A 14,325-nucleotide genomic window follows, 5' to 3' on the forward strand; every position below is an offset into this window, starting at 1 on the left:
CAGTCAGTCATTGAGTCAATCAGTCACTGAGTCAGTCAGTCATTGAGTCACTCAGTCAGTCATTGAGTCAGTCAGTCAGTCAGTCATTGAGTCAGTCAGTCAGTCAGTCATTGAGTCAGTCATTGAGTCAGTCAGTCAATCAGCGAGTCAATCAGTCAGCCAGTCAGCGAGTCAGTCAGTCAGTCAGTCAGTCAGTCAGTCAGTCAGTCAGTCAGTCAATCAGCCAGTCAGTCAGTGACTGAGTCACAGTCAATCAGCCAGTCAGTCAATCAATCAGTCACTGTTTCTCTTCCCTTCAATACCTGCCTGTAGACAGACTCCATCTTCTCCCTTCACAGAGTGACTTCACTAACTTTCACTTACGGACAATAACTTCCCCGACCACTGATAACTACTTCCTTCTTCATTCTCCTTATTAACTTACTTCCCCTCTACCTGGGAACTTCCTCCTTGCATTCAAATGAGGCAATACAGGAACTACCTTGAGTTGCCTAATTTGAGTGATTTTGTCTTTACCATCAAGTTGCTTTCATTTTGTTTTATCTTTTAGCGATGTTTGTATTTTGACGCTGTATCCTGTTGGTGGATTCTGACGTGCGGCGCTGCATGCTGTTGGTGCGGTGCTATTCAGTCAATCAATCAATTCTCTTCACTCCTTGACAGCTTAACAGATTTCACTCATTCGACGTTTTTCCCTCACTGACCCAACTGATTCCTTTCCACTTTCCCCCACGCTCACTGACTGCTTCCTCCATTTAGTCATCCAGTTACCTTCCTCAGTTCCCTGTTCACTGATACAGATGCTTTCACTGATTCGTTAGTCTCCTGTCACTGACCCAGCTGAGTGACTGTTCTGTACTTTGCTACACACTCATTAACTGTTTCCTTCATTTAGTCATCCAGTTACTTTCCTTCGCTGCTTGCTTACTGAGATACCTCCACTGATTCAGCGGCTCCCTCTTACTGCTCCATCTGACTGTTTCTATTCAAATCACAATCACTAACTACTTCCCCAGCTTGATATCCAATTAGTCTCCTTGCCCCGTCCCTTATTTACTGACACTACTACTTGTTCATTCACCCTCAATCATTCAGTCACTTCCTCTCATGCACCGATACCTACCTAATCACTTAATGAGTCTGTGATTGCTCTCCCTCGTTAATTACTGAATCACTCTGACACCTGCCTGCCTCCTGCACTGACTCCCCTACACTCACCTCACACCCTCACACGTCTCATTACTCATCTCTCTTTCCACGAGATTTACTGATTTTATTTCCTCTTTAATTGCTGAATCACTCACTAGTATTTACATATTTGCCTCTTGCACTTTTTCAACTACTCGTCCTCCTCCTTCATCTTATGCATCTCCCTTTCCATATGCCCGGCAACTTCATCCTCTCTTTATATGGCAGCAGATTCTAAAGATGATAACAACAGCTTTATAGTAACTTAGCTACATGTTTCAGCGATCCATTCTCCGCAATTTCAGTCTATCTTTCCTGATACTGTCCCTTACAAAAAGATAATCACCTGCGCTGGACCCTTCAGGTACTGGGACTGGCAGATCTAAGGAAGGGTTATCTGCTGTACTTGTCCACCTCGGAGCCACGATCGTATCAGCGCCTCATACCACTGGTGTAAATTAAAGGTGGCACAGAGGCTATTTTTACCATATAGGTTCCCCGGGTGCGGCCTGGACCCTCGCTACTCTACTGCCAAGATCCGAGAGTCAAGGTTAAAGGGCATAATCACTTAGGTGGGGATTATCCTAGCCTTTGGTACATGTTCGCTGAAGTGTGACCCGTCTCCCTGTGTATGTGTGTGTGTGTGTGTGTGTGTGTGTGGTCGGGGTTACACGTACGGAAATGTAATTAGCGCCACACATGACGGTGCGGTGATGAAGTGCATCGCGTGTGTGGTGTGCTTTTAGTCACCGGAGTTTATGTTTGTTCTGCTCCGTGTCCCGGTCGAAGCAATACGCGGGTGTCCAGTGCGACGTGTTATCCATCAAAAAATTCTTCCATTCAACAAAAAAAAAAGAAAAAAAATACAATATTGGTCGTCGTGACCGAAACATAAAGATAAAATAATGACAACGGAACGTCCAGTTATTGCTGATATAAAATGTGAATGTAGCGAATAAAAGTATTGTTTCCATACGTGATCAAATTTCGAAATCTTTTCGTGGACAAAATACAAGTTGCATCCCAACCTGCAATGAGCTGTGGCCTGCACACGGCGGCTCAGGAGCACTCTTCCCCCGCGACCCACGTTATATGCAAAACAGCCGCCGTGCAGAGAGAGGACGATAAGTAGATTACTCACGCACCTAAAAATATCGGGGCGCTAAATTATCCGTGAAACTAGGACGGAGATAATGCTGACAGCACTCCATCTTTTATCGCAGCAGCAGGATGGACCTTATTACGCCCCGGCGAGCATCATGTAGCACACTCTCCTGCTCCAGCATACTCATATCGCGGGGAAATAAGGTGTAATCAGTCACAGTCCGCGGCACATGCATTGAACCAAATAACAAGCTGACGTACATTTTTTTTTTTACGCTCCGAGCACTGAATAGCAAACTTGATGAAAACATAATAAGCCTCATGAATACTACCCTGACAGACACGCGAGGCAGGGTGTGCAGTGACTTCCTGGCACCATAGCAGGGGAGTTCTCGCCACCCATGAGCCAGAGAGCCAATGAACCACGCCTCCGTGCACACCAGGACCTCTGACTCCGCACTCTGCACTCACCTAACCTATATTTGATTACCTTTATCGCAGCCATCTTGATTTATGCTCCTGGGAAACGGTCCATAATGGGGAAAAATGAATAAAAAAATAAGTATTCACACTAAAAATAAAATCATAAAAATTCATAATTGTCCTGCATGGAGGAAAGGAGGAAGTTCTACAGTCACATCAACACCAAGCAGTAACGTGTCTGTTCAGCAGTTGACACACACACCTACACATAGGAAGAGTCACGTGTGTCCTGGTGTCAGTTCAAGTCCTCCGTATTGTTCACCTCAAAAAACCACACAGTTCACGGGGCAGCAAATCGCTTTTAATTGGCTGCAGCAAGACGCCTTCCCACCTCAGCCTCCCGCCCAGCACGGAGACGTCAGCTACGTACGTTTTCCTTCATCAGCAACGCTATGGGAAATAAACCCCCACGGGCAGCGTCGCGCCTCCCGAGTAACGGAGGGAGCACCAGAGAGGCAGACTATCACCTCCCCCGGCCTGAGTCACACTGAGGCGGGCCAGGGTAGGTCGGGGCCCGGCATTACCCCTCGTCGCTGGCCCCGCCCACCCTCGCTCACGCCCACAGACAGCCACCTGCACGCCCACATAGTCACCCACGCCCACCTCTAGCACATTTAACTTCTCTTTTCTGATTCCAGCGTGCTAGTGTGGCCAGCTAATCAATATTCACCAGTATTGAGAAAATCTTTGGACTGTAAACCCCCAATATCGAATAGGTGCGTGTTATAGGTGAAGGTAGTGAAGGGAGGGCGAGGGTGGTGTGGTGAGGCGAGGTGTGGTGAGGCGTGGTGTGGTGTGGGTGGTGTATGGTGCGGGCAATGAGAGTGGAGGCAATGAATGGTTTACTGAGTTAGTGTTGAAGGCATCAATCACCGTCCCTCCCCTGTGCAATTCGTCTGTCTCTCTTTCCCCTTCACCACCAACACCACTACCACCACCACCACCACTGCCATGCTGCCTGCCATACACCGTCACTGCGCTACACCACTGCAGGAACGATTACCACCACTACTCCACTTAACCACTCCTGACACACTTCCTCCCACTACAAACTCATGTAACATTACACTAACACTTTTTACTATTACTACTACTGTCACTACTACTACTACTACTACTACTACTACTACAGCTTTCTAACTCATCATCTGCCTCACACAACCACCACTTAAATCCCTTACAAAATTGTTATGCTCCCCGCACTAAACAACACACACACACACACACACACACACACACACACACACACACACACACCCGTCGTAGCGCCAGTTATCTTACTCTCCCATCAGCATCTTCGCAACTGCTCTCACCATACACAAACACGCACATACACACGCTGCCGCCACCCTCCACCCTCCAGCCGCCGCCGCCGCCGCCCGCCGCACCACTCAGCATCCTTCCCCTTTATGGCTCACTGTTGAAAATACTACGTCTTGCTCAAGGCGGTAAGGAAGAGACACAGCCTTTAGGGAAGACTTAAACATTTCTCGTTTTCTCCTTGTCCTCCGCCCCGCCACTCATTTGGCCTCGCTTCGTCTCCCTTCTTCTCTTTCCTCGCCCTCCACACAGGTACGCATCTCTCTTTTACTATCTTTTCCTTCTTTTTTTTTTTTTATAAAGCATCAAGAGCGCGTTGTTCAGAAATTAGTGAGAAAAATACGTAACATGCAACTGCCGGGCAACAACAGTAATGATAAAGATAATGAACGTTCATTATATGCTCGCAAATGTAGTTAGCGTGTCTCTCCTTATGTGTCACGTTCATTAAATAAATATACTTGTTAATCATTGTTCGCCGTCCTCTTTCATTAGCTTTCTGATATCACAATATTAGTTTGTGTTTGTATTGGCCGAAGAGTATACCAATGTTGTTTGTAAGTGCCAATTAACGATCTCAACCAAAAATATCTACGTAACCATGAGTAGAATAATATTTTGAAAACAGTTTTGGCTGATTAGTCACTAAATTGTTACTTATAAACGTACCAATCGAACTCTCCCTTAAATCTTTAATCGCCTCTATCTCACACGCAGAACCGGGCCGGGCTATATACATAGTTAATGGGGGCTGGGAGACAAAAACTGGACTTGCTACTCGCGGGACGGTGGATTTCAGAATAGATTCCCACGTCCCACACGCGGCTCCTGAACGCTGCTCCCAGGGACTAGCCAAAGCAGCGGCCGCCTATCACTGCTTAGCGAGCCTCCCATAACTCACTCCTATCATTTCCTATCAGCCACTCATTTATTACACCATCCTTTATGTATTTCCGACACACATAATCTTGCCTCATCGTCCCTAATGCCTCCAGTCTCTGCTAAGTACTCATTCCCACCACTCAACACGCTCACCATCTCACCTCACAGTCGCTCATCCGCGGTGCCACTCATCCCTTGCACAGTTTAGTCATCTCACCGCCAGACCTTCTCATTAGCCATTCTCCATCACTCTCACCACCGTCTCCATCACCATGCACCACCTCTCTCCCTTCCCACTGCCTCCTCATCCACCAGCCAGCCAGCCAGCCAGGCAATTTCCACCTCACTATTGCCTGCAGCCTCAGCCTCGCCGCCACAAACTACCTCATCCTAAGTGGATCAGAAACTTCCCAATGATGCACATTAACATAAATGAATACGCCTTCCACACACACCCGGCACGAAATCGCCGTAATAACACTTTTCCAATGCAATAACAGTCAACGGCGCCATCAGCGACTGCCGTGATGCACTTAATGCCTAATATGTGGCGAGGTAGTAGCCTCGGCCAAGCACCGTCACCACCACCATTGCCGCCACATCCCCCTCCGTCACGCTGCACGCACCACGCCCCGCCAGTCTCCGTGAACCCCTCAGGTGCTCTTCACGCTACGTCATCATCATTAACACTCAGAACACTGCAATATGAAGCTTCCAGGTCGCTCCTGCCACCTCAGGGAATGGGAACGTGACTGCTGCTCATCTCTCCCCTGTTTCTCGCCCCTGCTGTACTCCTCGCTCGTGTTGCACTCCCCTTCTCATCCCGCCTTGCTGTGTACTCGATAACCAATATACAGCTGAGTGCCACGACGCTTCTTCCTACTCATGTTGACAGGAAAAGTATATTGTATATGTATAGCGCTACATTCATATATGTTTCCCTATAGGCAGATGTACAGAGGTGATGGGCATCCTTCTCTGAGCTCGTAATACTCGCAGTAGGCGACTAAAGCATTTTGTTATTTAAGCTAGAAATGTTATTCTTCTCAGATTGGTGCACACTAGTCTATCATTTAAAATCAGATTTTGTTTGATGCAACGAGCCAGTTCACTGACACCAAGACTTGCAAGACTTGGGTTTGCAAGATAAACGAATGGAAATAAATCATGTTTAGTCATGAGCCTCAGCCCGGAGTGCATGGTAGGTAGCTACGTGTTGCCCCGCCACGTGACCCCGACGCTCCACCTTCTTGACTCTGACTGCACTGCTCATCTTGCCCCGTGTGTGTGTGTGTGTGTGTGTGTACAAATAATATAGTTCAAGTGTACGTTTGATGTCTTCGCCTTTAACATCATGTGGATATCAAGGATTCATGGAAACATGATGCATGATAATATATACTATGTAATGCAGAGCAAACGTGAGGTAGTAATACTATATAAATCTAGTTATGTTTAAATTTTGTGCGTACTGTGAAATGTAAGGAAACTGTTATTTGTATTCAAGAGCTTGAAATATATGAAATGATAAATTTAGTAGCGATGAATATTTACCTCTTTACAATAATAATGCAATGCAGTAATATGTCCACAGCCAATGTTTATACTTGATAGGTGTAGATCGACAATCTAAGTCAGCATATTAGCAGGACATATTCAAGACGCTATGGGCCAGAATATAAAAGTAAGGTCTTCTCTGTTCACAATCTACGAGGAACATTCACTTCTACGAGCTTTTGAATAAGATTCATATTCTTAAATGCTTTTAACCCTAACTAGGACCATTTTCAAATACCACACATATTATAGTCGGGTACCCATTAGTCTCTCACTATGATGCAGAATCCTTTATAAACTATTAAAAGAAACGCGATAACGCCCTTGAAAACTCTAATAACTTTTACTGCAGTGAAAATACAGATCAGTGACAGAGTATTCTTCGCAGTAAGGTTTTTAATGAAATATCAAGGAATATGGTTCAAGTCTTTCGTCTTCCCTTGTCCGGCCACTGGTGACCGAGGGAAGCAGGCTAGTAATGGAACACTCAGGCAGGACTCTCATGCGTGTTCCTGGGGCGTCGAGGATTACAGGGAGTCGAAGGGGGCAGCAAAGAGCTTTTAAATTCGTACCGAACAAAGGTACAAAAAAAAAAGTACGAATAAACATGAAAAATAGATCTCTTAAAGCCATTGGAAGCGTTATGGTAAGTTGGTGTGAGTGTTAACTATCACGTTTTCTCTTGTGCCCAGCGAGGAGGGATTTTGAAAATGGCCAGTGTGGTTCAGTGATCAAGCAAGAAGCCGCCTTCAGATCGCCACCCCCACCACCACCATCTTCATCATTAGCCTCCGCGACCTCACTGCATGACAAAACTGATAAGATAGGATTGAATTACTTTTTGCTAAGATCAGTCAAAGGATTTATTCCTAGAATTATACTGGCATAAGTCAGTGAAGAATTCTGTAAGTTGACAAATGTTTATGCTTATTCTGTTTCTATAAGTCTTGCTAGCATATCTCGTCTTAGTGTTGATTTGAGAAATTACTGAATATTGCTGATTATTTCAAATTTATTAACATTAGGTACATATTACTTTACACGACTTTGTCTGTAATACTAAAACACAGCACAATTATGCGGTGTCTCAAATCCCCCGCACTTACGACTGTTCATGCTCGCGGTCCTCAAAATCCTCCTGTGGTCATCATGCGGTCGCCTCCTCCGCGGGTCCTTTCTCTCTCAGACAGACCAGGCCTCCAGCACTCCTGGGGCCGTATTCATGGAGCGTTCCTAGCGAGTCTTAGCTATGAAACGGATCATAACTAGACAAAATGGCACATTCTTGTCATAAACTGCGCGCGTCTGTCATAAATCGTCGCCGGATGCCAAGACTGAGTCCACCCAGTCCTACCGGCTTATGACAGACGTTCCCCACATCTCCAGCTCAGCAATTATTTACTCAGGACTATTGTAGGAACTTAGTGACGTGAAACTCATCAAAAGATAGTGTTTAGACCGCGCAGGTATTCTCTTTGTTATCGATCTAGTAAGGGAAGCCTAACCAATCTAGTAAGGGTAGGGTTGCCATACGTCCAGATTTTCCCGGACATCCGGAAATCAGATAACGAAATCTGCGTCCGGGGGGATTTTTGAAAATCCCTAAAATGTCCGGAATTTCACCTTCCATCATTACTAACTGTTAAAAAATCACATTTATTAAATTTTCTTGGGTTGAAATAATGAGAGAGAGAGAGAGAGAGAGAGAGAGAGAGAGAGAGAGAGAGAGAGAGAGAGAGAGAGAGAGAGAGAGAAGGGGGGGGTTCACCGAGTGGCAGCTGCTTTGGGTTGGTTTCGGTCAAGACTGACGTGTATGGGTCCTGTAGGAAGTCGGTGCTCGCAGCCTTCCCAAAGCCGCCTCACTTGACGTCGCGCTCGCGCCCCAGTCTTTCACCAGCTCTGATAGGGGTCAGTTTGGATTACTGTTTGCGGCCTTATGACCTCGTCATTACAACTATTACTTGTTCTTGTCAAGATGCCCAAACGAAAGTGTAAATTCACTGCAGAGATGCAGAACAAACTCCCGTGCTTCAAAAAAGGCAGGGATGAGTGGGAAGCCGAGTGTTTGGTGTGTAAACCAGGAACATTTGTCTCACTGGCACATAAAGGCATTAATGACTTAGTCACATGTGAGCTCTGAGAAACATAAAGAGAGCAGTGCAAGAAGAGGGTTCATCAATGAAGATGACACATTATTTTATTATCAGCCATATGCAAAGGTAAATATGATAGACGGTTTCGCTCATGTCAACTTGTAATATAAAATATACGACTTATGATAGATGTTCTAGGTTATGATGCGCATCTGCCATAGCTATGACATGTCATAGCTTTATGAAGAATACGACCCCTGCTGCTGATCCCCGCCGCCCCGCCTCAGGCACGCCCACGTCACCTCCTTTCGGTCGGACGCCCCAGTTTTACGCACAAATAGGATTTTTCGAGGCCTCGCTCATCAGCGTCCCTCCTGCCTTCTCTTGCCTCCTTCATCTCATTAACATTGCTGATTGGACCTTAAAATTTCTAGCGAGTGTCTCCCCTCAATTACTCCTTGATGAGTGAGAGATATTTACTAGTGCTTCTTTCCCACGGGTACACGCCGCCTGGATGCAGAGAAGCCCCACTTGTTGCTGTGTGTGTGTGTGTGTGTGTGTGTGTGTGTGTGTGTGTGTGTGTGTTTAACGTAGCTGTAAAGTGCCTGAGGTACAATCGTGTGTTTTTTTTTTTTTTTTTTACACGTTAAAGAGAAGCCTAAGGGCAATAGAATTATTAAAAAGGAAAGAAAAAAACCCGCTTATAATGCTGCTCCCTAAAAAAAAAAAAAGCGAACCAAAAGTGTCAGCCAATTTAGTTTTGATGTGTCTTGATTCTTCTATTTTGGAACAATTCAGGTCATACTTAGACAAGAGAAAATATGGAGACAAGAAGAGAGGTCCAGAGTTTACCAGTGAAAGAGATGAAAGACTGGAGATACTAGTTAACCCTTGCTTTAGTAAGGTGGACGGAATACGGATGAGAATAAGTAAAAAAGAAGTCTGGAGGCCGCGGGATGCTGGGAAGACATGCAGTTAGCAAACTCAGAAAAAGAATAACCGTGGAAATAACGATAAAAAATAGTAAGAGGTGCAACATTATGGCGATGAGTAAAAAAGTAATCTAAGAAGAGGAATGAATGAGTTGTAAAGATTTTGGCTCTATCCTGTTATGGAGGGCTGTATGAATTGAACTTCTCTGCACGTGTACCTGATACTGGGGAAAGATGTAAAGTGAATAGATGAGGATCAGAAGTTAGGCGTTCTGTGGCTAGTGATAAGTGTGAAAAATCCAAATATGGAGATTTCAGTGAGGGGGAAATGTACGAGAATGTGCTCCACTTTGGAAGTCAAATAGTCTAAGAATTTAGTGAGAGTGACAGTGATGATGAAAAATTCTAGACTCAAGAACGTGGGGATGTGAACCTCGTAATCAATATTTATGTAGCTATACGTGTGTGTGTGTGTGTGTGTGTGTGTGTGTGTGTGTGTGTGTGTGTGTGTGTGTGTGTGTGTGTGTGTGTGTGTGTGTGTGTGTGTGTGTGTGTGTGTGTGTGCGTGCGTCCGCGGTATTTTGTCATCGCGCCGTATCACCTATTTTTTTTATTTTTTTTTACCTTGGTTAATATTACTCGTACCAGCGAAATTCAGCCTGGAAACTGTGGCTGCGGTACATCACTTTTGTCGCCGCGCTGTGTTACGGTTTTTATTGGCGGCATGGCAGTCCCGGCGGAATTCTGGAAACTCGCTGCAGGACATTACTTCTGCCCTTGCTTTATTCATGAATTTTACTTCCACGTTAATTACCAACAATAGACCAGTGAATGAATGGGAATAAATGGACGTGTAGAAGAAGACGGTGAATTGTGAACACCTTCGCGAACTATTACAGAAATGCGTATGGGACGAGTCATGTGTGAGAGGACGGTGGATAGAAGCACTATACTTATCAATACAATTTAGCAGGTACTACCTTCTCAATTTAAATTTTAATTAAAATGAACAAAATATTATGGTGAAGTTTACACGGTAGGGTTTGTATTACATGTATACCCATAAATTCATTGTATTAAGTCCATCTGTAAACATAAAATATTGGACGGTGACTGTTACTCTTCAGCTCAATGTGTGTACAGTCGACTGCAGTAAAACCTATCACTCCTACTTGACATATTCAGTAGCTACGTGTCACCTACCTGATGAAAGCTGTTGTATACCTGTGATTAGCTGAACCCCCTCAATACTAAAGCTGCTGTCTACCTGTGATTAGCTGAACCCCCTCAATACTAAAGCTGTTGTATACCTGTGATTAGCTGAACCCCCTCAATACCAAGCCTTGAGCCTTCACCCACTTGACCTGCCCCACCTTGTCCATGCCCCGTCCATTCCCACGATCAGTGCGTTCCTCTCTTCCAGTTCCTCCTGCTCCCCCACCTCCCCAATCCCTTCCACCTTCTCCAACACCACCACTATCACTTCCTCCTCCTCCTCCTCCTCCTCCTATTACTTTTAACTAGTTAGTTCTGCTTTTATCTCCTCCGATCTCAGTCCCCTCCTCCTTCCAGCACTCTACTCTCTTCCTCCTCTCTTTCTTCAGCCACATCCTCCTCCTCCTCCTCCTCCTCCACCTCACCTCTCCCTTCCACCACACCCACCACCACCACCACCACCACCACCATCATCTCTTCCTCTACCTCCCCTCTCCCTTCCCCTACTCCCACCATTACAACTACCTCCTCCTTCACCTCCTCCACCCTCAATTACTTTTTAACCATTATTTTTGCTATTATCTCCTTCGATCCCACGTATCCTTCCTTCAGCACTCCTCTCTTCCCACTCCTCCACTCTTCCTACTTCTCTCGTTCTTATATGTTGTGGTGAGGGGGATGGGTAGGGAAAAACTGATTATGAGAATGGACGGGGAATGGACTAAATGGGGCAGGGTAATTGGGTGGAGGCTCAAGGCTTGGTTTTGAGGGGTTCAACCAATCACAGGAAGACAACAGCCTGCATCAGGTGGGAGGTGACACACTTCGCTAATGAACATGTGGAGCAGGACTGTTAGGTTTTGCTGCAGTCGACTGTAGCACCTTGTACGTATTTGTAAACCATGATGTAGCAAAGTGCGGAGTGTAACTGGCTTAAACAATATAAAACACACCCTAACTATACAGAAGAAAAAAAAATAACCATGGCAGTCAATAAAGTAAACATTAAGCTGGTGCCACCAAAGTTATAAGCTAATCAAATAGAAAACAAGAGCAAAAATCATCCCAACACAGATTCGCGGTGTGCGGGGAGCGGCGCGTCCCCAGCAAGACGCCACCAAGGGTAGCTCATCATCGCCCCTCACCAGATCGTGCCAGTCCCACCACTTCCAAGCTACACTGCCCATAAATAAAAATGTAGCCGGTAATACGAAATATCAACTCAGGATTACCACCACTGCATTACACTTCGCTGCAGCAAAAATATGAAATGTCGGAAAAGGGTTACTGGCGAGTTCTTTGTGCCTGCCGAGGACCATGCCAAAAAATAAATAAAAATAAATAAATAAATAAAAAGAAAAAGAAAAGAAGAAAAAAAAAAAAGAAAAGATTAAATACGTACTTTTGTTTTAGAGTTTGGTTATCCGTATCATTAAATGTCGGCGGATATTCAGAGTTGATTTTGTAAGTCGATTTTAAATAGTGAATGTGTTTGGATGGACGCAGCTTCATCAGCTTCGTCACGCATCCGCTGCGACTGGCGACGCGGGCAGACAGGCGGCCGTGATACTCTTTCCCAGGGATAGCTTTTCCTCGCGTCTTTTATTGGTCACGGTGCCCACTAAGCTCCTCAGTCACACGTTTGAGATATATGGAAAATATAAAAACATACCCACACTAAAAACTGCATGGATACGGAGGCAAAAAGCACACTTGCACGCTCGTGCGGGCACACACACACACACACACACACTCAGCACCTTACACTAAACCAAAGGTATGAAACTCAAATCCTTATGTTATGCAACTCTCTCTCTCTCTCTCTCTCTCTCTCTCTCTCTCTCTCTCTCTCTCTCTCTCTCTCTCTCTCTCTCTCTCTCTCTCTCTCTCTCTCTCTCTCTCAAGGTTGACATCCAAGCATAAGAGAGTTCATAAGGTACAAGATTATTGACGATATAATTTTGGGTTATCGTCTTTTATGTCAGTCTGGTTCTACGGGGTGAAGCTGTTAATTAAGGGTATGCATTCCCCGCGCTGTCTAGTCGTGGAGGATCAAGCAAGGGAGAGATGAAGATCAGAGCAGAGAAAGAGGAGAAAAGAAAGACGAAGAAAACTGCAGTGAATTAGGCTTTAGGTCTGGCATTTGGTCACGAAAAGTTAGCCACAAAATTATTCATTCGTAATTTTTTTTATATAGTGCTGAGCGTTCCTGAATCATAATCCTTAGAAAAGTTTCTCTATTTTTCTTGCTTCCTCACCATCTCAGTCTGAAATGTGAGTGGGGATCACACGCTCGCTAAGCCAACCACCCGCCTAGATACAGCGTCGCAGGGTCAGGACGGCTACAGGAGGTCACCCAGGCCAGAGTCGCCCGAGAAATTTTCCTCAGAAGCAAATCCTTACCTTACTTTACCGAGGCGCCAGTTTTGTAGCGTCAGCGATCATGGACCTCCGCCTCTCCATCACTGGCCATCCTCACAACTCCCGCCATGTTAATTCTTCCTCCCGTGTCCTCCAGCTATCCGTAGGTTTTAAATTACGTAAATTAAATTTACGGCTGTCCGTAAATTTAACCTTAGCCGACCTCTCGCTCTTCTTCCCTCCAATCTCCCAGGCAAGCAGTCGCTCTCCATATATATATATATATATATATATATATATATATATATATATATATATATATATATATATATATATATATATATATATATATATATATATATATATATATATATATATATATATATATATATATATATATATATATATATATATATATATTTATTTATTTATTTATTTATTTATTTATTTATTTATTTATAATAATTGCATTTTTCATGTGTTCAGGATGTTATGAGGATATTTTGGTGTGTTTTAAAGTGCTTAAAAGTATCTTGGTCTGTATTGGGTGTGTTTATGGGTGTTTTGATGATGTTTTCTGTTTTTTCTATCTTGTCTTTCTCTATTTATGCCTGAAAAGAAAATAATTGTATCACAACACACATTATAACACTCCTAACACGCTTCTACTATCACAGACCCTCCCCACAACTCCCAAAAATCTTACATCTTACCTCAAGAACTCCATCACTACCCTCACAACCTCAGTACTCATCTCCAACATGCCTACATCATCACCAAAACACACTAGAGAAAAATTTTCACACTAAAACACCTTAAAACACCCCAAACATCAACAAAACACCCCTAAACACACCCAATATAGACCAAGATACTTTCAAGCACTTTAAAACACACCAAAACATCCTCATAACATCCTAAACAAATCAAGAAGGCAAAAAAATACCACCAAACAAACAAAAACACCCTTAATCACACCGAAACACCACAGAATAGTCACATATTCACCTGGAACATCTCAAAATACATTCAAAACACCAAACCTACCTTAAACACACACAAACACACACACACGCACCCAAACCACACCCAAACTCATCCAAAGGAGCCAAAAACACACTTATGACTCCCCAAAACACACCCTAACTCATTCAGAACTGACCAAAACACCCCAAAACACATCTTAGACA

General features: G+C 44.3%; 1 long non-coding RNA gene across 2 annotated transcripts in view; it reads right to left on the bottom strand.

The window, feature by feature from the left end:
- The window catches only part of LOC135107879 (uncharacterized), a 108,697-nt gene extending 105,421 nt beyond the window's left edge, over window positions 1–3,276 (bottom strand). For both annotated transcript variants that reach the window (XR_010272028.1, XR_010272027.1), the window contains exon 1: window positions 3,146–3,276. This is a non-coding gene — a long non-coding RNA (uncharacterized LOC135107879). The remainder of the gene's footprint in view (window positions 1–3,145) is intronic.
- Window positions 3,277–14,325: the final 11,049 nt, after the last annotated feature.

The sequence above is a fragment of the Scylla paramamosain genome, chromosome 16, assembly GCF_035594125.1.
Source record: "Scylla paramamosain isolate STU-SP2022 chromosome 16, ASM3559412v1, whole genome shotgun sequence".
Lineage (NCBI taxonomy): Eukaryota > Metazoa > Arthropoda > Malacostraca > Decapoda > Portunidae > Scylla > Scylla paramamosain.